This window comes from Rutilus rutilus, assembly GCF_951802725.1.
Source record: "Rutilus rutilus genome assembly, chromosome: 13".
Lineage (NCBI taxonomy): Eukaryota > Metazoa > Chordata > Actinopteri > Cypriniformes > Leuciscidae > Rutilus > Rutilus rutilus.
In genome coordinates, this window is record NC_140218.1 from 18,910,533 (window position 1) to 18,930,018 (window position 19,486).

Here is a 19,486-nt window from a genome sequence, read left to right on the forward strand (position 1 = left end):
TATTTTTAAAAGACTGTAGTGGCTCATACCAACATTGTATTAACAAAAGCTAGTTTGGGACTGATATTTAATAGCTTTAGCATAGGCCTAAAGTTTATTTATTAGTAGTCTTTACTATTAGTCATATTCTTACAATTTATGTCTATGTTAAGTAAAGGGGGACAGTGTGTGTGTGTGTGTGTGTGTGTGTGTGTGTGTTCACAATTTTATAATATGCCTATATATATATATATATATATATATATATATTCATATTCAATGTAAATTGTGATAATCGTAATTAATAATCGCAATTACAATTTCAAGGGAATAATCGGCAATTATGATTTTTGTCATAATCGTGCAGCCCTACATCCTGGATTAATTTATTGAAACAAAAACACACACAAAAAAAATTCTGACCCCGAACCTTTGACCTGTAGTTTATTAAAAACTCAAAAAATTTGGGAAGTTTTTTTTTTTTTTTTTTTCTATGTGATGATGCCACTAGTGTATGGTATCTTTAGGGCACATTTAATTTATTTAGTTAAATATAGCTAGTGAAAATGGAGAAAAAGTGTTGTAGCGTGGTCTTTAGGAAGCAAGAATATCTGTTATTACTGCTTATTCAGGTGATTGTAATAGCTTTTATCAGTACATAGATGTCTTCATCAGAGTCTGCGATGAAGCCTTTTGATTTGTGCGCGCATTAAGTCTGTGAAAGTGCGCCGCTGCACGTTCTCGTGTGTGCTTGTGCATTTGAGTGACAGGACCGTGGGAGCTGTATTGAGTAGTTTAGCTAACTTTGGCACTTCTGACTTTGGAGCCCCTATTCAACACCCCCCTTACACTCACACACGGCTCCACGCGGACTCAAGGCAACACGCTTTGACTCACACGCTCATGCATAGGCGCACACTCTCACGCACGCAGAACCTTGGAATTCCAGGAGGGCCAGGAGGCAGAGAGGAGGCTGATGGGGGACAATGGGCAGGACATCTGTCATGCGTGGCTGCACTCCGTCCACTCACAATGGAGAGAGGGAACCGGCGAGTGGTGCCTTTCTTTCCTCTCTCTCCTTTCCGGGGAGACTTCTGCATATCACAATGGTCCTTTTGTCCCCTCGTTGCTTTTTTTTTCCAGCATTTAACCATTTAAATCTGCTCCTTTTCTGCCAGCCTTTCTTTTTTATTCCTGAAAAAGAAAGCAAAATCTGAGAAGCTCCCTTAAGCTCCACTGCTCCATACATGCAGGGATACATGCATTTGTGTCTCTGAACTTTTTGAGAAAGAGAGGAAATCATGGCAGCATCATAGAATTACTTAGCACTTTCGAAATGTAGTTTTACATTTTTAATGCAATTATAATTAAATATGTATTATTAGAGTAAATATTTAAATGACATTTAGAAAATTGATGCTGCTTTTCAAATTATTCATTCATTTTTTAAACTTTATTTCCAAACTCAAGGTCCATTAGATTTTCTAAAGGTCTAAATTACATTTAGGAAGTGTGAATTTTCAAATGACAGTATTTTGATTTTGCTTTTAGATTCTTCTACCATTTTTTCAAAATCCTTTATCCTTTCACATCTCTCTCTCTCTCTCTCTCTCTCTCTCTCTCTCTCTCTCTCTCTCTCTCTCTCTCTCTCTCTCTCTCTCTCTCTCTCTCTCTCTCTCGCTCACTCACTGTCACTTTCTGTCTTCCATCCTATTTCTCTCCATGGGAAGTCTCATTATAGACAAGCTTTCACACACTCAACTGTAGTCGTTTCTCCTTGGTTGATAACTTTCAGCTTATTGACCACCACATGCATATGAGCGACAGTCTTGCAGATAGCCAGAACTGTCCCGAGCACCATTGATTGGCCAATCCAGCGGCGTTTGTTGTGAGAGGCCTCTAATTACCACCGGCCCTTCTCAGCTGTAGCTTTTAGCCTGTTTTCAACACACTGCCGCTCATGTAAATTGCAAATTGATTTCTCAGCCGGCCTCCCTTTCTTAAGGACTTAAGGGGTTCAAGACTGTCCACCATTGATTTAAGTCAGACTGCAATGTTTTTATTGCTGTCAGCCGTAAGGCTTTTCAAGGGGAAAACTTCAAGAAAGGCTTTTGGGTTTCGCATTCAAGGACTTTGGAAAAGTCCCAGAAAACTTTTGTTCCGTCCAATTTGTCTGAAATGTTATCTAAAGCCAAACAAATTGCGAGGTGAGCCACACAGGTGTGTCAGCTAATGAATTAATACTTCTGTATTATAGTTTGGAGTTAACTGAGGCAGATTGATTTACTACTTCAGCATGGACGTTGAGGCTCCCATGCTTGGATAGGCACTATAATACACTGACTGGCAACCCTTACTGCTGTGTACTGGCAGTTAATTGTTCCCAGCTGTTGTGGCTCAGGGAACAAAGACACTTTTGAAAAGGTGATCTGTTGATTGGGGCACCAGCCTGACTTCCTTTAATGGGATGTGGATCACAGGAAAGGTGGCATCTGTGTACAGCGTTGCTGGTTCATGTGGCCCAGGGCTAACATTCACACTGTAACAACAGTGGCCCATCTGTGTGTGTTTGTTTAAATCAGAGCGCATGTTTTTCATGTTTTAAAAGGTGAAAAACAAAGCAAGCAAAGAAGAGAAATGGAGTGATTCTGACGAGCACTTTTACTTCTGGTGTGAAGGAAGGTGTGGTTGGTGGTGTTTTTTAGAAGTCAGACATGCAAGAGCTTTGTGAATCATGTGATTAGGGTTGGGGTTGGGGTTGGGTTTTGCAGCCTTAACATTAGGGATGCACCGATAGGATTTTTTTGGCCAATTCCAATACTGGTATGTATTTGTCACTTCCTCTATTATTTGTACCTTTGTTATTAAAATAGATTAGCGTTTTGATGGTTTTAAATGAGCAAAGTTCAAAAATGCATGCATTAAGGTATACAAGCTTATTGCTGCATAATCAAATAATTTCTATTGAACATTAATTGGATCCATTTAACATTCAACAGGCCAACATAAATGCATAAATACAACAGAACAAAGATGAATATGAAACCAGTGCTTTTCAGGTACATCTAGTAGTATTCAGTTAGAATACTTATTAAAGTTACAAAAGTAGTTTAGTCCAGAGTAGTGAGCGATTATTTTTATTTTATTTTTTATTTTAAAACAGACAGCAGCACAGCAGAAATATTAGGCTGATGTCACTTTAAGAGCTGCATGGATCCAATATACTGGTACACAAGTGTTTTATTTCTCAGTTGTTTACGTTCATTTAAGACATAACTGACAATGTTTACAAGGATACTCGCCAAGACGGGCATTTTAAAATAATTTTGTATGAATTAGAAGTGAAAGAGAACTCAATTCAGTATTTGCGTATTCCAGTATTTCAGTATTATCTAAAACGCAGCTTTCCGGGCACATGCTTTGAATGTGTGCACAGTGCACACACAAATCTTCTCACACCATGAGTAGAAATGAGTTATCTTTCGCGTCTTGCACTTGAACATTTTAATTGGCAAGGCTTAATGCGTGCTAAGGATTTTGTGAAGATGCAGCACTGGCCTGATCGGGACAGTGACAGTTTTGTTAATTGTCCTGACTCCTGAGCGTCGTTCACATTGGCACCAGGCAGTCCGTATTGTCACGCCCTGCTCTTTTTTTTTTACGGATTTAATTTTGTTTTAGCACGTATTTAATTATTTTATCTGTTATTCATGCTATAGTTGATAGGCCAATGGTTTTAAATTGATCAAAAGTCGGCCAATAAATATTGGCGTCCGACACATCAGTGTATCTTTTCTTAACATGCATAACTGAAATTCAGCATTGAATTGCCTGAAAGTTTAAAATGAGATTTGATAAGTCAGTAAGACATGCAGATAGATGGTTTGGGTGTTGCTAGGGTGTTCTGTGCAGATGCGTAAAGAGTACCTGAAAACCGTACTTAAGTAAAAGTAGAGATACCTTACAGCTATTACTTCATTACATGTTACAAGTCACCAATTTCAATGCCACTTGACTAAAAGTTTCAGAGTATCTGATCTTAACAGTAGGCCTGATTAAGTATTTTACTCTTACTCGTTTTACTCATGAATCTTTCTCTTTTAAGTGACACAAGCATGAGTATAGAAGTGTGTAAAAACAAAAAGATAAAGAAACATAAGAAAGAGAACCTGAGTGAGCACAGGCAGACCAACAGAAGCACATGTAGAAAACATTCTTCTCACTTTTCTCTTCACACCAGGATAAATATTTAACAGGGCCTGTCAGCAAGACTTCACTCTGTCTTATCTCTCTCTGGGATGGAGGGAAGGAGTGAGTGGAGAAATGTTGGCTTTGTAGGAGAGAGGGATTGTCAGAGAGGAAGAAAAAGGGGCAGAGAGAAAAACAAAGAAAATGAGATACAGAAAGAGAGAGAGAGTGACAGAAAGATTTCACATTCTAGACTTCCCTTTGGGCCCGTGTTCACTATCAGACAGCCCGTCTGCTGCATGTCCTGACACGGCTGTGGCCTCCATTAGCTGTGAAGGTGAAGCAAAGAACAGACATTAGCTGAAATGTTTTTACCATACGTTCATGTTCTTATAACTCTGAAGAAGTGCAAAAATGTTGCACAGATTATCAAACACAAGAAATTAAACGTGTTTGTTTGTAACTGTTATTGGTGGCGCAATTGCTATTGTTTATATACTTAGGGTTAGATATTTAGAGGCAACAATAGATATTTTCAGATGTATTTTTACATTTATTTCACCCAACTGTAATCACCCCGAACACTTTTGCAATATCAGACAACCTAGCATCATGGCAGTGAGTTTTGGATGGGCATGTGGTTTAGTTTTACACAACGATGCATATCAGTATCATTATCTTTGCACAGCTTATTTGGATTAACTATGTGCCGAGTATACTTAATCCCCAGATCAGTTTTACATTTTGAATTCATGATCGACATGAGTGTTACAGCTGATGGATGTCAGATAAGAAACATACAGAACCCCACTTACATAACAGTGAATATCAGTGTACCTCTACATTTAGACAAGCACATGACCTCATTCCAGACACAGTGCATTGTGTCGCTCCAGTTTAGACAGAGGAGGGATTTGAATGAAGTGGACTATTGCTGAAACTGAAACCGAAACCAGAGAAAGTAAGACAACACGAGCAGTCGGTCCGGGCTTGGGTGTCCGTATCCAGTATAGCTTATGGGTTTAAATAGGAACTGGAGCACTGGAATGGGAGCCAATGAAACAGTAGATCAGCAGGTGACTTTCCTCAGTATTAAAACACAGCCTGTGGGTTTAAGCAAGTCCATATTTCAGATTTTCTACACAGTACTGCTTGACACAGTTAACTTATAATAAAGTCCACTCTCTGTAAACAAATGCTAAATGTGAGGAGAGCACTACAGATTTATATTGCTGGCTCGATAGGAGGAATTGCAGTAAATGGATAACCTTGATATTAGAGGCATTGAGATGTGGTTAACAGTTGAAGCTGCCACAGCTGTGCAAGCCCAAAAGCAATTACGCTTTATAACATCTGCACAGCCACAGCTTCATAATAAAAAGTACGCACAACACCTGTGATGACCCCCTTGTCCCTCCCCCTTTCACAGGCTCAACGGTGCGGATGCCATTCAGGGTCAGTCTATCCATGCTCTGTATTCAGAGTTATGTTAGGAAATCTCATAAACACAGCAGTCCTTTCTGACCACTGGTAATCAGATGAAGAGTCAACTTGAGAAACTCAAAAGGTCAGGGAGCTCTCTCATTCTAGTTGCCTGTGAAAATTATTTTATTGTTCCAAAATAATGTTTATTTTAATTTACTTGTTTCTCTCCTAATGATGGATGTCAAATGTGGAAATTAGAAGTTAACGGCAGCCCTTATTATCATTTGACCCGACTTGGTCAACCTATTAAAATGAGTCGTGCAATGTATCGTTGTTGCATTCCTGTTATATATTCGCTATAGACGGGTGGTGACGTAATATTATTCTTGTAATCGGTTTTCAGAATTTCACAAACAAGCCAATGTAAATGTTGAAATTACCTTTCATCCACATGATAAACAATTACTATCTGAATAGGGCTTAGGATCACAATTTTTTTCTTTTAGGAGTATTGTATGGTATTTGCTTATCAAATCAGTATATTCATTCTTTGTTTGACATAATGTGTGGCTGTCAGACACCTTTGACCTTGTAGATGTTTGTGACTGGACTTTATGCTGGCAGGTTAAGTTCTTAACAGCTTTATACTGACGCAAAACTTCTATTTGTTTTTCAGTCGCACATTTTTTCCTCTTAAATCGTTTCCTCTTAAAAATACAAGGTTTTCAAAACAAGACAAAAAACAGTATAATAGCGAATCTGTCAGAATAAAGGCCTTGTGTTTTGACAAACAGCAGGCATGAAGGGAACAAAAGTGACCAAATTTTCCATTGTGGTGTTTGCCTGGCTAAAGGCTGTGTTGATTGTTTTCGTGTGTTCAACGTTAGCCCTGTTTGTGCGTGTTTGAAATGAATGGTTGGCAATGAAGCTCAGTAATAAATACAAATTGAAATTGAATTTTTCCCTCTCTTGAAAAATGCCATTCTCAAATGGCCTTGTGTCAGTAGAATCAACTCATAGGCTTTCACTATGACAATTGTCACAGCCTTTTCTTCTTACAAGGCTCCAAATCCTCTGTTGTATTTGCAATTTCATCTGACAGTGCTCCAAACAGACCAGATCCCTTTAAATAGGAACAATAATATGGAAAATTACTTCTATGTTGACTTACTCCCCTGTCATTCTCTCCCTGCATGTTTTCTTCAATGCGGGGCCATTAAGCTATCAAGGACGAGGCTTGAGGGAAATGAAACACTGTCCAGAGCCGAAGGATTCCTGCGTGCCGAAGGGAGGACAGACGGAGGGAGGGGCACGTGATAGGATGATGAGGGGCAGACGCGGAGAAAAGTGTGCTATCAAAGCTGAAGGAATGCAGAAGTAGACTGATGCAGTCTGGAGTTCAGTCTGTCCTTTAAACACCTAATTACAAACAACAGACCAGAGACATAGAGACACTCTCCATACGATGACCTCCACATGGCAGTTTAGACACTGGCTGGAAACCGTCCCATAAGAAAAGAAAATCAGAAATGAGAGATTTTTAATTTCGCAGTTCTTTCTCCAAGGTAGCAAAGAGATAACAGATCATTTGATAAGTTAGCGGATAGTTCACTCAAAAATGTAAATTCTGTCACTCACCCTCATGTCTTTCCAAACCTGTTTGACTTTCTTGATTTTGTGGAACACGGAAAAAGATATTTTGATATTTGTATGTGTGTGCTTTTTTGTAAATACAATGAAAGTAGTCAATGGGGTCCTTTTGGACCCTAATGACTTTCATTATATGGACAAAAACAGTTGAAGCATTCTTTAAAATATCTTCTTTTCTGTTTTCTTTCTGTGCAACAATAATAATGCACAAGATACAGAAGCAGTTCTTTTAGCTGTTTGCTGCATCTGATCAGAGCTTTCTGATCAGAATTGCAATGCTATTGTGAGTGCATTTGCCCTTGCAATCTGCAGGTCTTATGTAAGAAAACTGTTTTTGCATATAAACACGTTAGTTTTTCAAGGTTACTCTTCAAGTTGCTCTTCACACGGGGAACAAAATGTCCTTGAGAGAGAAAACAGTGGTCAAGCAAGGATTTCGCGCTTTTCAGGTATGCAGTGGGACGTGACTTAACAATGACTTTGAAGAGGTTAGTTAAAATCTAGAGTTGTATGGACTTTGTATGATTCTTTTATGGTACTTTTTTAGAGTTTCAAAGCTATTGGCCCTCATTTTCTTTCATTTATTTGTTTTCCATGGACACAAGAAACTTTAGTCCTTGTTTTAAATGTCATTTTAAATAATGACAAATTTCCTTTTCAGGTTCAGTGAGCTCACCTTACCAATATAGTTCTTAATTTTTGTTTCTTTTACGTTACCAATGCTTGTTCTTCTCATATCTACTTTGCTTTTCTTTTCTTATTATATTTATTTATGAGTAAGTGCTCTTTCCTTCCTTCATGTCATCAGTCAAGTTTATTTTTTTAAATCTTCATGGCCTTTTTCTGTTTCTTTGACACCCACAGCCACCATCATGCATATATGCATCTATTATCGCGCGAGTGGAATCCGCATGCTGCCGTCTGTCGTTAGCTTGCCGAAATTTTGGGTTAGTTTCATCGCCTCCATAGTGTGAGCGAGAGCAACATTCAATAATTATTGATCTGTGGACATACAACTTTTACTGGAGCTCCCATTTAATCACAAAAGCTGATTTATTGTTGCCTTTCTGACAATCCCATTAAAATGCTGTCTAGCTAATCAAGTCCATTCACTCTCCTGGAGGACTAATCTTTTACAGGGCTGCCAGAACAAATCCCCGTGGTAACAGGATTGCAGGGGAGTGAGGAGGACTGTTCATCTGCTTTCCCCCGTAAATGGGAAAATAGAGTTTACTAGAGTTTTGTGATTTTTTTTTTCTTCTGATCCTGTTGAAGTACACAGTCATTGTTCTGTTATCATCAGTCATTATACATTGGTTCTATCTACCATTCCTACATTGAAGAATTGTACACCACATTTACAACTTGTACAACTAACTTCTTTCAGTCTATCGTATATTTTTATCATCAATTCAGTGCAATTATTGCACTCTCCCAGCTGATTTAGGTGCCAAGGCCAGAATGTCTATTTTCATTCAAAACAAATTTCCTTTAAGAAAAATGTAAGTCATATTTTATATTCTGAACACCTGACAATACTCATTGTTGCTTATAAATTCTCTAAGAAGCAGTAAGAACTCTTAAGCCCTTGATTCAATTGACCATAATCTATTGCTACAGACACTTGCCACTAAATTGGTTTAAAAGCTATTGTTCTGAACACACAGTGTGTTAAGTTTAGAAAATAATAAATCTCCTTTTTTTGAGTTCCCCAAGGTTCCATGTTAGCTCTCTAGCATCACCATCTTTACAATATAGGAGGAATTTGCATATGTATATATTTAATGCTAAGGCACTTTTAGGTTAATTGCCTTCTTATATCTCTAAACTCCTAACTTTTTATACAAACAGTTATGGTACTAGATCTGTTACACCTTCGACTAAAAGTCTCAAAGGTATCCTCAGAGTTTGGTAAACATGCTTTTTCCTTTTATGCCCCTTAGGCATGGAATGACTTGCAATATACACTTAAACTGGAGTTTTTGCCACCTTTGAATACTTTTGAATGTGTTTTTAGAATCTGTTTTAAAAGAATCCTGTAAGTGGTTTTCTTAATCCAATTTTTATCAACTGTTTTGTTTGAGTATTGTTGTGTCCTTGTTTGTTTGTTTATTTATTGTTTATTTTTATGTGAAACTCTATGTGCTGCCGTATTGACCAGGTCTCCCTGGAAGAAGAGATTTTGATATCTCAATCTTCCTGGTTAAATAAAAGATAAATAAATGAATAAAATAAAAAATCAGTACACCATAGTACACCAAAACATCTGTTGACTTATTTTATCCTCTACTATGATTCAATAAGCTTTTCTTATAGAGTGCAGAACTTTATATATATATATATATATATATATATATATATATTATCTGTATTCAGGCCATTATGCAGACATTCTTGTGTGGCTCATGCGTCATTGACAGTAAGCTGTCTTTGTGGCCTTTCTTTGACCTTGGAGTGTTTGTTGAAAAGCCTTTTTTGAGTGAATTGGTTTGAGGGCTTCCACGTTTGGACTATGCAGTATTTGCGCTCTGATAAGACGCTGTGCAGTGCTCTCCGTAATGGGTTAGGTGTAGCAAACTTCACCGCACACGTATCTGGACCATATACATTCCAGAGTCATGCAGTTATCTGAACTATTTGGTTGGAGGCAGTGCAGGCTCAAATGTGCCAAGAGTTGTGCTTGTGTGGTTTTTGGTCACTATACTGGTTTATAATTACGCGTGTGCATACTGGTATTTTTTTAAGAGCCTCCGGTTTGCGGTAAAAATGAATTGATGCTCCTGTTTGAGATGAAAAAAAAATTGATTCCAGTGGTGGCACACGAGGTCCTAAAGCTATAGCTATAATGAAATTGTACTTTTAAAGCCTTCAGGTTTCTCCTGTGTGGATATATTCGAGGAGGAGCTGTGGTTTATGAGTTTTTCATTGTCTGTGGGGCTTCATCCACTAAATGAATTGAGAACCCAGTTGAGAGTGACAATGAAACGATGGAGATGCTTGGGTGAGCTTTAAAGCTTTACAGCAGAATTTTTAATTTAGCTTTGTATTTGAAATCCTTCTAAATAAAGATTGAACAAGGCGCATCTTTGGACATTAAAACTTTACAAATCTATTAAAATGAAAAAGGTTTTGCATCTTGAAATCCTCACTTGAAAGATTTTAGCTTGTGAATATGTCTCACCGAATCGTTTGAGGTTATGAAATCACTGGAGTGAGATATAGGGCTATAAATCCAACTATGGAGATATATCTTACACTGCCTTTTTCTTATGAAGACTGTATGATTTGTGCGTTGTTGCACTTTTGTATTTCAGCTTCTCTGACCCACAATTCAATCTGATATGTCCATTGTTCTGATATGCAGGCTCTAGGGAGAGAGTTATTAAAGTAATGTGTAATATCGGCATTTTCCTACTGCCTCTAGCTGTGTTTATATTATATTATATTATTTTATCTGAAGAAAACCTTTTCAGCCAATTGTGAGTGATGAAGTGAGTTCATGTGCTTAGTGATCAATGCTTATTATAGGAAGAGGAATTGACTCTCTGCTCACTGTCACCTGATATAAAGGTGATTGTTCCTCCTCTCATATTATTCTGCCGATATTAGGGGTAAATAGCGAGAGATGATCTTTTAAAGGGAAGCATTTGTCCTCAGACTCAAGACATGAAGAATTATCGACCATCATCGCAGACAGGCATTTCGTGTTTCTTGTCTTGCAGAGATGCATGCAAATGCTGTACTGACGTACTGCAACAAGCTCTTCATTGGAACAATATGCAGAAAAGCTGCCCATCTATTGATCTCACTGGTATTATAGTTCCTCTCAATGCTTGGATCTCATCTCCGGTGAAGCGTATCATCAGCTGACTGGTATTGTTACAGACAGGCAGTGGAACATGAGATTACTGTCTGGACCAAGCTTCCTGTCAAAGCTTACTGTCAGCCAAGCTTCCTCATTTTGCCATTTTATATTTATTTCATTTTGTTTTCTTACAGATCATCAGATTGTTGATATTAAAGCGAAACATATTCTTTTTCAATTGTGGCTTGCATGGTAGAATAAGCCCAAGTAAATGTACCTCGCGATTTACAGCATCGGTTTCAGGCGCTTGCTCCATTTACTTTCACTGCTTTGCTCTAAAAGATTGTCAATCTGGGAATGGCCGCTGCCGTTGGAGTGCCAGTAAAGTCTTGTCGATTTCATTAAAAATGGGGACAGATGTTTGTCATTACCCTTATTGATAAGTGCATGGTCAATAGTGTGATTTATTCAGGAGACACAGGCTAAGCTTTAGTCACAAGTTTTACTGTGGCTTGATCAATAGCGCACAATGAACAAGTACAAGAGCAGCAAGAGTGTAAGCGAAAGGTTTTCGGTGCATTTATGATCAGTCAGGGCCAATAACTGAGCTTCCTGGGCTATACATTATTAATAGTTTGATGGTCATGCAAGTTATAGTCAAGGAATAGCTTACTGTTTGTACGAAATGAATTTGAAATGCTTACATCTGTCTCAAATAAACATTAAATAAAAGTGGAGTAGGATTATTTTCAGTTTTTTGAATGTTAAATCAGACTCTTTAAGAATAGCTTAGTTGTCATCAGTCTAACTGGACACATTTAGTACCATATAATGTGTTTGCATGCTTTCCTAAGCCCTTCAAGCATGGTACAAAAGAAAGGGTTTTTGCTTGACATGAGTGACACAGTCTAGTTTGTCAAGTCCAAAAGTAGTTCAGAACTATAGTGAAAATCTCCCAAAGACGTCACTGTGTTCAAGAAGGTGAATCTATTACACAATTCTTGACAGTGAAAATTACCTTACCGCAGGCCCAAAGCTTGTCAGAACCTGTGTTGCCAGATCCAAAAATAGAGCCTCAAGACACTTTAAAATGTAGGTCAGGGACAATGGCTTTAGCGCATTATGAGTATATTATTCTCCAGATATTATGTAAAATTCGATGCACTAAAGGCCATCCTTCAAAATTAGCATTAGTGTATGTGGTAGCACTTTGTTTTACAGTCCTGTTCCCCATGTACATATTATGTAGCCTACTTTATATAGTAATTACAATAACTATAGGTAATAACTAGTACTAACTCTGAACCTAACCTTAACCCATGAAGTTACCTTATATTACCACTACTTTCTTAGGTAAATACACTGTAAGTACACGTAAGTGTGCGTATACTGTAAAATAAAGTTCAGCCATATATATATACTTGTATATGCATACTCTACCATTGAAAACTTTGGTTTGTGTGTGTGAAAATAACGTAATACTTTTATTCAGCCAGGATAAAATAAAATGATCAAAAGGGACAGTAAAGACGTGTACAGTACAGTTACAAAAAAATGCGGTCACACTTTTTATTAGCTGCCTTTATACATGCATTAAAAAAGTTTAGGTACAATGGACTTATTGTGCTGTATTTGCAAAACACTTTTGCTGCTATTGAGGTTGGATATACGGGTAAGGTTAGGGACAGGTTTAGTGGTATAGGTTTATGGGTTGGTTAAGGTGTAAGGGAAGGGTCAATCGTGTAATTGTAGATTTGTTTTAATATAAGTACATTGTAAAAACATATATCTATACAATGAGGGCCCTATCTTGCACCCAGCGCAATTGACTTTGTACACCGACGCATGTATCATTCCTATTTTGCACCCGCGCAAAGCGGACTTTTCCCTCCACAGATGCACGTCGGTTAACTAAGAAATACACTTGCGCTCCCCGGGGGCGGTTCAGCGCAAAGAGGAGGCGTGTTCCGGCGCAAACGTTTCCTCATGCTATTTTACAGGTTTAGAAAACAATTGCGCCACTGACCGAAAAAAAAACAGTTTTGAAGTCAGTGGCGCATTGCGCATGTTATTCATATGCTATTTTAAGGGCGCATGCTTGGCCTTAATCAATGTAGCGTGTGCACAACGCGCATACACTTTGATTCTCTCATCTACACACAGACGCAGCAGTTATTTTTGCAAATCATACATTATTACGATAGATAGATAGATAGATAGATATACATTTTATTATAAAAGCATACATCTAGCTTACACATTTACCCAAATTATCATACGCCTGTTTAACCGAAGTTAATTTGGGTGTGTTTCTCCATCCCCAACGTCCCTGACGAGAACGTCGGTCTCCTCGGCTGTGAACCGCTCCTGGTGCGCGCCTGGCAAATCCGCCATTATAATAGGAATCCGCTTTAGAACAAGCGCGCCTGCTCTTAAAGGGAATGTGAGATGTCGCTCTGATTGGTTTATTTCACGTTACGCCCAAACCACACCTATGAATAATGAAGCTACTTCAGACCAACCCCTTTTAGATTTGCGCCAGGCGCAAGAGTCATTTATCCCGCCGGGAAAATAGCAACAGCGCCAAGACCCGCCCACAAAGTTACTTGCGCTTTGCGCTTTGACACTTGCGTTTCAGATCGTTAAAATAGGGCCCTGAGTGTGTTGTATCAAACTATTTAAATCTTAGTACAAAGTAAAGAAAATGTTCTTTTAAACTTTCTATTCATCAAAGAATCCTAAAACAATGTAACGCGGTTTCCACAAAAATATTGTTAAATGTAATTTATAATTGAAGTGTTTCTTGAGCAGCAAATCAGCATATTAGAATGATTTCTGAAGGATCATGTGACACTGAAGAGTGGAGTAATGATGCTTTGACACATCACAGGAATAAATAACATTTAAAAAATATATTAAAATAGAAAATAGTTACTTTAAATTGTAATAATGCTTCACAATGTAACTTTTTACTGTATTTTTAAACAAATAAATGTAGCTTTGGTGAGCACAAGAGACTTCTTTAAAAAAACAAAACAAATACAAAGATATAAATGTGATAGGCCTATAGATGTTTTTGAAATAGACAAATGACATCCTTGTCCTCATGAACAATGACTATTTGCTCTAAAGCAAATGTCTAGCGCTCAGTGTGCTGTGGGGGTGGCCACAGAGCCATCTGTTTGTCTGATCGGGTTGTTTCTGGATCCCCTGGACCAGTCTGACCAGAGACACATTCCTCTGACTGATATAGAGCCTGAAGATGCTGCATCTCTGGGTTCCAGCGCAAATGCAATTACGGCAGCCTTACAATGTCAGGGCAGACACGACCCTGACAGCGGCTAAAGAACGAGCAGTTTAAAGATTAAATTATCCTGCTGCAGCACCGCTGCCTGTCTGGAGTGTGAGGGATGATGTAGAGCTGAGCTACATCTAATTTTCTCTCTCTCTCCCTTGCTTTTTTCTGTGTGGTGAAATCTCTGTGACATTAATGTAAAATAAAGGGACAGTTCGCCCAAAAATGTAAATGCTGTCATCATTTAGTGACCACATCATTCCAAACTCGAATGCTATTTCTTTCTAGGGAATTTGTATGCAGCTCTTGACAGTTTATAGTGCCTTGAGCTGTCAAATAAACACAAAAAAGATGATTATCCTTTAAAAAGGCTTCATTGCAGTCTATTTCTCATACAAGGCTATTGTAGAGCCTCAAGTCGTAAGACTTATTTTATGGTGTTTTTTTTTGTTTTGTTTTCGTCCCTTTTTTGTAGCTTGAACGCTATAGTCACTATAGCAAGAGCTGCGTAACATTTCCTCAAATATTCTCTACCATTAAAATATTTGGGGTCAGTAAGATTTTTTGTTTTTGAAAAAAAACAATAGTTATATTGTGAAATATTACAATTTAAAATAACTTTTAAAATATAATTTATTCATGATGGCAAAGCTGAATTTTCAGCATCATTACTCCATTCTTCAGTGTCACATGATCCTTCAGAAATCATTCTAATATGCTGATTTGGTGCTCAAGCAACATTTTTATTTTTTTTTTATGTTGAAAACAGTTGTGCTGCTTAATAATTTTGTGGGGACCGTGATAGATTGTTTTCAGGATTCTTTGAATAAAAAGTTAAAAAGAACAAAATTTATTTGAAATCAAAATCTTTTGTAACATTATAAATATAAATTTGATGCGTCCTTGTAATAAAATAATACATTTCTTGGAAAAATGTATTACAGGCCCCAAACGCTTGAATGGTAGTGTATTTTTTTTTATGTGCGTTCCTCAGAAAAAAATAACCTCTGGTAATTATTTGGAATGACATGAGTGAATTAATAATAACCAAGTAAATAATGCATAATTTTCATTTTTGGGCAAAATTTACAGTTAAATCCAATACAAACCATGGTTTTATTGTCTAATACATTTCATGATTTTTCCATACCTTTTTCCATAATTTTTCTTGCTTCTTTTACCCATTGATAGCCCATGAAATATGGTGAGAAGGGTTCACAGAATCAGGAAATGACTCAAGACAAACTCTGTCCGTTTGAGCCCAACACACATATTTCCCCAGTATCTCCCGAGTTCTGTAAGCATTCTTTCTATTTAAAAAGCAATTACTGTGATATTATTTGAGACAAGCCCAATTCCAGGAACCACCATGTTGTATAGAATTCAGTGCTAATGAATTTGCACCTCACCACTGACAGAAATCAATGGACATTTTTTCTTCACTGTCATATTCAGTATAGCTGAATATATGCTTACGGTAAGAGCCTCCTCCCATCCCCTGACTATTCTATAGTCTCCCCTTTACCTAATTTCATTCTCGAGTCTTTACCTTAACTAAAGTCACTTTCACAGATTAATTAATGTTAACGGCTCTTATAATGTTTGCAGTCATGCAGTGTAGTGCACATGAGCCACTGTAATGGAGGCTTATGAACTATTATTTCAATTGGCTGAAGGATAAAGGGACAAAGGGATCAGCTATAGATCATAAGAGGCCCTTATGTAGAACAGTGGTACAAGTTGAATGCTAGGATCAAATCATGTCCAGCTATCAATCGGTGTATGAATGCTTTGGTAAGCAATATATAGTGACGACAATATGCAATTCTGTGTCTAGTTGGGGGAGGAGGGTTTGCTATGCATAATTGAAAATCATTCAGACAGTTGTACAGTTTAACCTTGAAACAGCACTGTCATGTGCAAGTCAAGATATTATTAGTTGGTGCCTAAGAGAATGGGAGATGTCAGTGTTGTATGCTGAGAGACTGTTCTTTTTATATGAGATAACATGCCTTTGTGAGTAATGCATTTGCTTTAGGGATCGCAATATTGATCGTATATAATTTGACTATTTATCAGCCTGTCTTATAATACTGAACTCGCAAGACCTCACAGCAGATATCTTGTCTGCTCACTAAAGCTTTGCATTGTGTCATTCATATGAAGACGACCTTTGCTCAATATATGCTTCGATTTAAAGTATAGAATCAATAGAAATATATAGAGTAGTGGAGGGAAAAACAAATTGAGGCAACCAGTGAAAATGCTTGTATTTAATTTTTTTGTAGTATTTGACTGTATTCTTAAATGTTGCTCCCACTCTTATTGCATCTATTTTTTCTTTATTTATCTAATTTATTTTATTAAGGGACTTTCAGAACTTTGTAGTATTTTAATTTATTCTTAAATGTTGCTCTTTTACTCTTATTTGTTTTATTATTTTTTCATTTTATTTTAAATTATTTTCAGAATTTTGTAGTATTTGATTTTAGTCTTAAATATTTATTTTTGTGTTATATTAATTTCTGTATTGTCAGGTTTTTGACAGATTTCCAATGTGGTCTCAGACTTCTGGATCCCTCTGTATATTTAAAGCCATAGGAAGTCACTAACATTATCAAACATATTAGTGCTTCGAGACATTTACTGAAGATCAGGTTTTTTTGCTTACTTCCAGGGAACATGGCTATGAAACATTTTTCTAAATAGACTGGTAGTTAATGACGAAGACATTTTTCCCAGTTGTGTAAGCTTATGACAGAAGCTTAAAAGAACTGGACTGTAACCCAGTGATGGCACTTAGGGGAGCTGATGAACAGGTTTGGGACCACTAATAGATTCTGCGCTCTGGCCAAATGGATCCCACCTCCGCCCAGGCTTCTGTGTTGTCACTGTAGTTGTGGAACAAATAAATTATTGATGGATAGCTGATCGGGAACTCAATTACAGGCAGATTACTGAGGAAGGCGGACACTAGGAGACTGACGGCGTGATTGAATTAGCACCTTCGCACACAGAGAAAGTGTCCTTCAGACTCGGCCCTCCTTCCAGGACCGCATGGGGATCCCAAATGCCTCAAGCCATTTCTGCCCACCCCTTGTGTTCATTTCAGCACTCTGTGCAGGTTTGAGATGCAGTTTCTATAGTATAAGGAAATTTGTTGGACCAATTATCATGTCTTTTGGATCAAATGGCCAACAAAAAGTTTTATTTTGATATTTTATATGTGCATTTCCCAAAATTTTCAGACACATTTGCTTTGAAGGGCCTGCATTCAATGTGTCTATAATGGAATGATCTTACCAGAGGAGAGTATTCAGAGGCATTAATGTTTGGATGTGTTAATAAGGAGCTGTATATGTCTATGGATATGTTTACATACATTACTTGCACAGATCTTGGCACATCTGTTGAATATGTCTGTTGCAGCTGCTTCCATCTGAGCTTCAATAGGAGCACCAATGAGACAGACGTGGGCTGAAAATATATGTGCATAAGTATTGGCATTTATGGAATCTCATTCATATAACATGAAATGTTGAATTGGAATCTTGCCTCCGAAGGAAAGAAGCTATTACAAAGTTAATGTGAGCTCCGGATAGAAAGCTAGAGGCTGAATTGGGTGCATTTATCTTTTCTGCTGGTCAGCAATTGAAAGGAGAAAAAAGTAAAAGAAAAAAAGGTTGCTGATACGAAGAAACACCTTTATTGAACAGATCAATTTGCTTCAGTCATCAGACTCTTTTTTTTTTTCTTTCTTCTAAGGAGTTCTGTATGCCTTTTTCTGCACCCAGAGTCAGAAATCTATTTGTATTTGTAGTTCATGCATAACGTGTATATGGCCTTTATTTCATCCAGATTTTAGTTTAAAATTAATATAAATGTACTTTACAATAAAGTTTTATTTGTTGACATTTATAAATGCAAAAGCTATGTAACAGCAATGACCAATACTACTGCAGCATTTTTTTAATCTTGGTTAATTAAAAATGTCTATATACTAATGCATTTATAATATGTTCAAATTGTATAAATGAGTTAATGTAATGAATTAATAAGCAATAATATCTGTTTCTTAAAGGGATAGTTCACTTTGAAATTAATTTTTGATATGTTTTAGCTTACCTCAAGGGCATCCAAGATGTAGATGTCTTTGTTTCCGCAGTAGTTTCAATTTTGATATTTTTAGGTCAAACCGTTCTTGTCTGTCAGTCATATAATGCAGGTCTATGGTCACTGGCTCAAAACAAGAACGGTTTGACCTAAAAATATAAAAATTGAAACTACTGCGGAAACAAAGACACCTACATCTTGGATGCCCTTGAGGTAAGCTAAAACATATCAAAAATTAATTTCAAAGTGAACTATCCCTTTAATGGCCTAGATTCGAAAATACTGTAAACAACAACAACAACGACAACAACAAGTTATTGTTACCTTATAAATATATTCAGCTGAAATTGAACCTTTTTGTAAAATGTTGCCAGAAAGACCTTGTAATCTTTTTTTAAGCATTGTTAATCATCATTTAATAATTTAAGTAATTTAATAATTATTTTAGCTTTCATTACTTGGAACTCTTTCTCTGCCATTGACGGAAATTTCCGTAAAAATTTCTCGAAAAATCCTGTCGTCACTGGCGCGCAATGAATTCTGGGGTAGGCAAGGCCGCGAAGGATATATCGGTTGTATCCCTCATTTCATGGGAAGTGATGGACGCATTTGAAGCAGCTTTCAAATTGGGACAGTCATCGTCGTGTCGCGATAATGCAATCGGCCTTCGAATGCGGCCTTTGAAGGATGCAGCCTCTGAATTGGGACACAGCACACGCTTACCCGCTATTGACGGAAATTTCTGGCTTTCTGTGTTTTCACTGATATACGGTTGGAGAGAGAAGACAGAGAGAGAAGCTACATAGAAAATGTGTATGAAGCTATAAAAGCTGCAAGCATAATAACTCAATTTAAACCAAAATGCTGTTTAAGGTATAGAGTATGTCATAATGCCAACTTCCCTAAATTATTGAAAACCTACTACCCACTTATCCTCATTCTAAATGTACTAGACTCTTTTAGACTAGTTTTTACCTTTACTTTTGCCCTTGTTTCTCATTGTTTAAATTGCTAAGAAAATCCTAAATGAG

At 37.3% G+C, this 19,486-nt stretch overlaps 1 protein-coding gene across 4 annotated transcripts in view; it reads left to right on the top strand.

The window, feature by feature from the left end:
* The window catches only part of fignl2 (fidgetin like 2), a 52,538-nt gene that overhangs the window by 10,133 nt on the left and 22,919 nt on the right, over positions 1-19,486 (top strand). The window contains exon 1 of one of the 4 annotated variants that reach the window (XM_084427534.1): positions 2,503-2,661. The exons of the other annotated variants lie outside the window; for them this stretch is intronic. The gene's annotated coding sequence lies outside the window, so the exon portion shown is untranslated. Of the gene's footprint in view, positions 1-2,502; positions 2,662-19,486 lie in introns of those variants that run through there. 4 annotated transcript variants of the gene reach the window in all.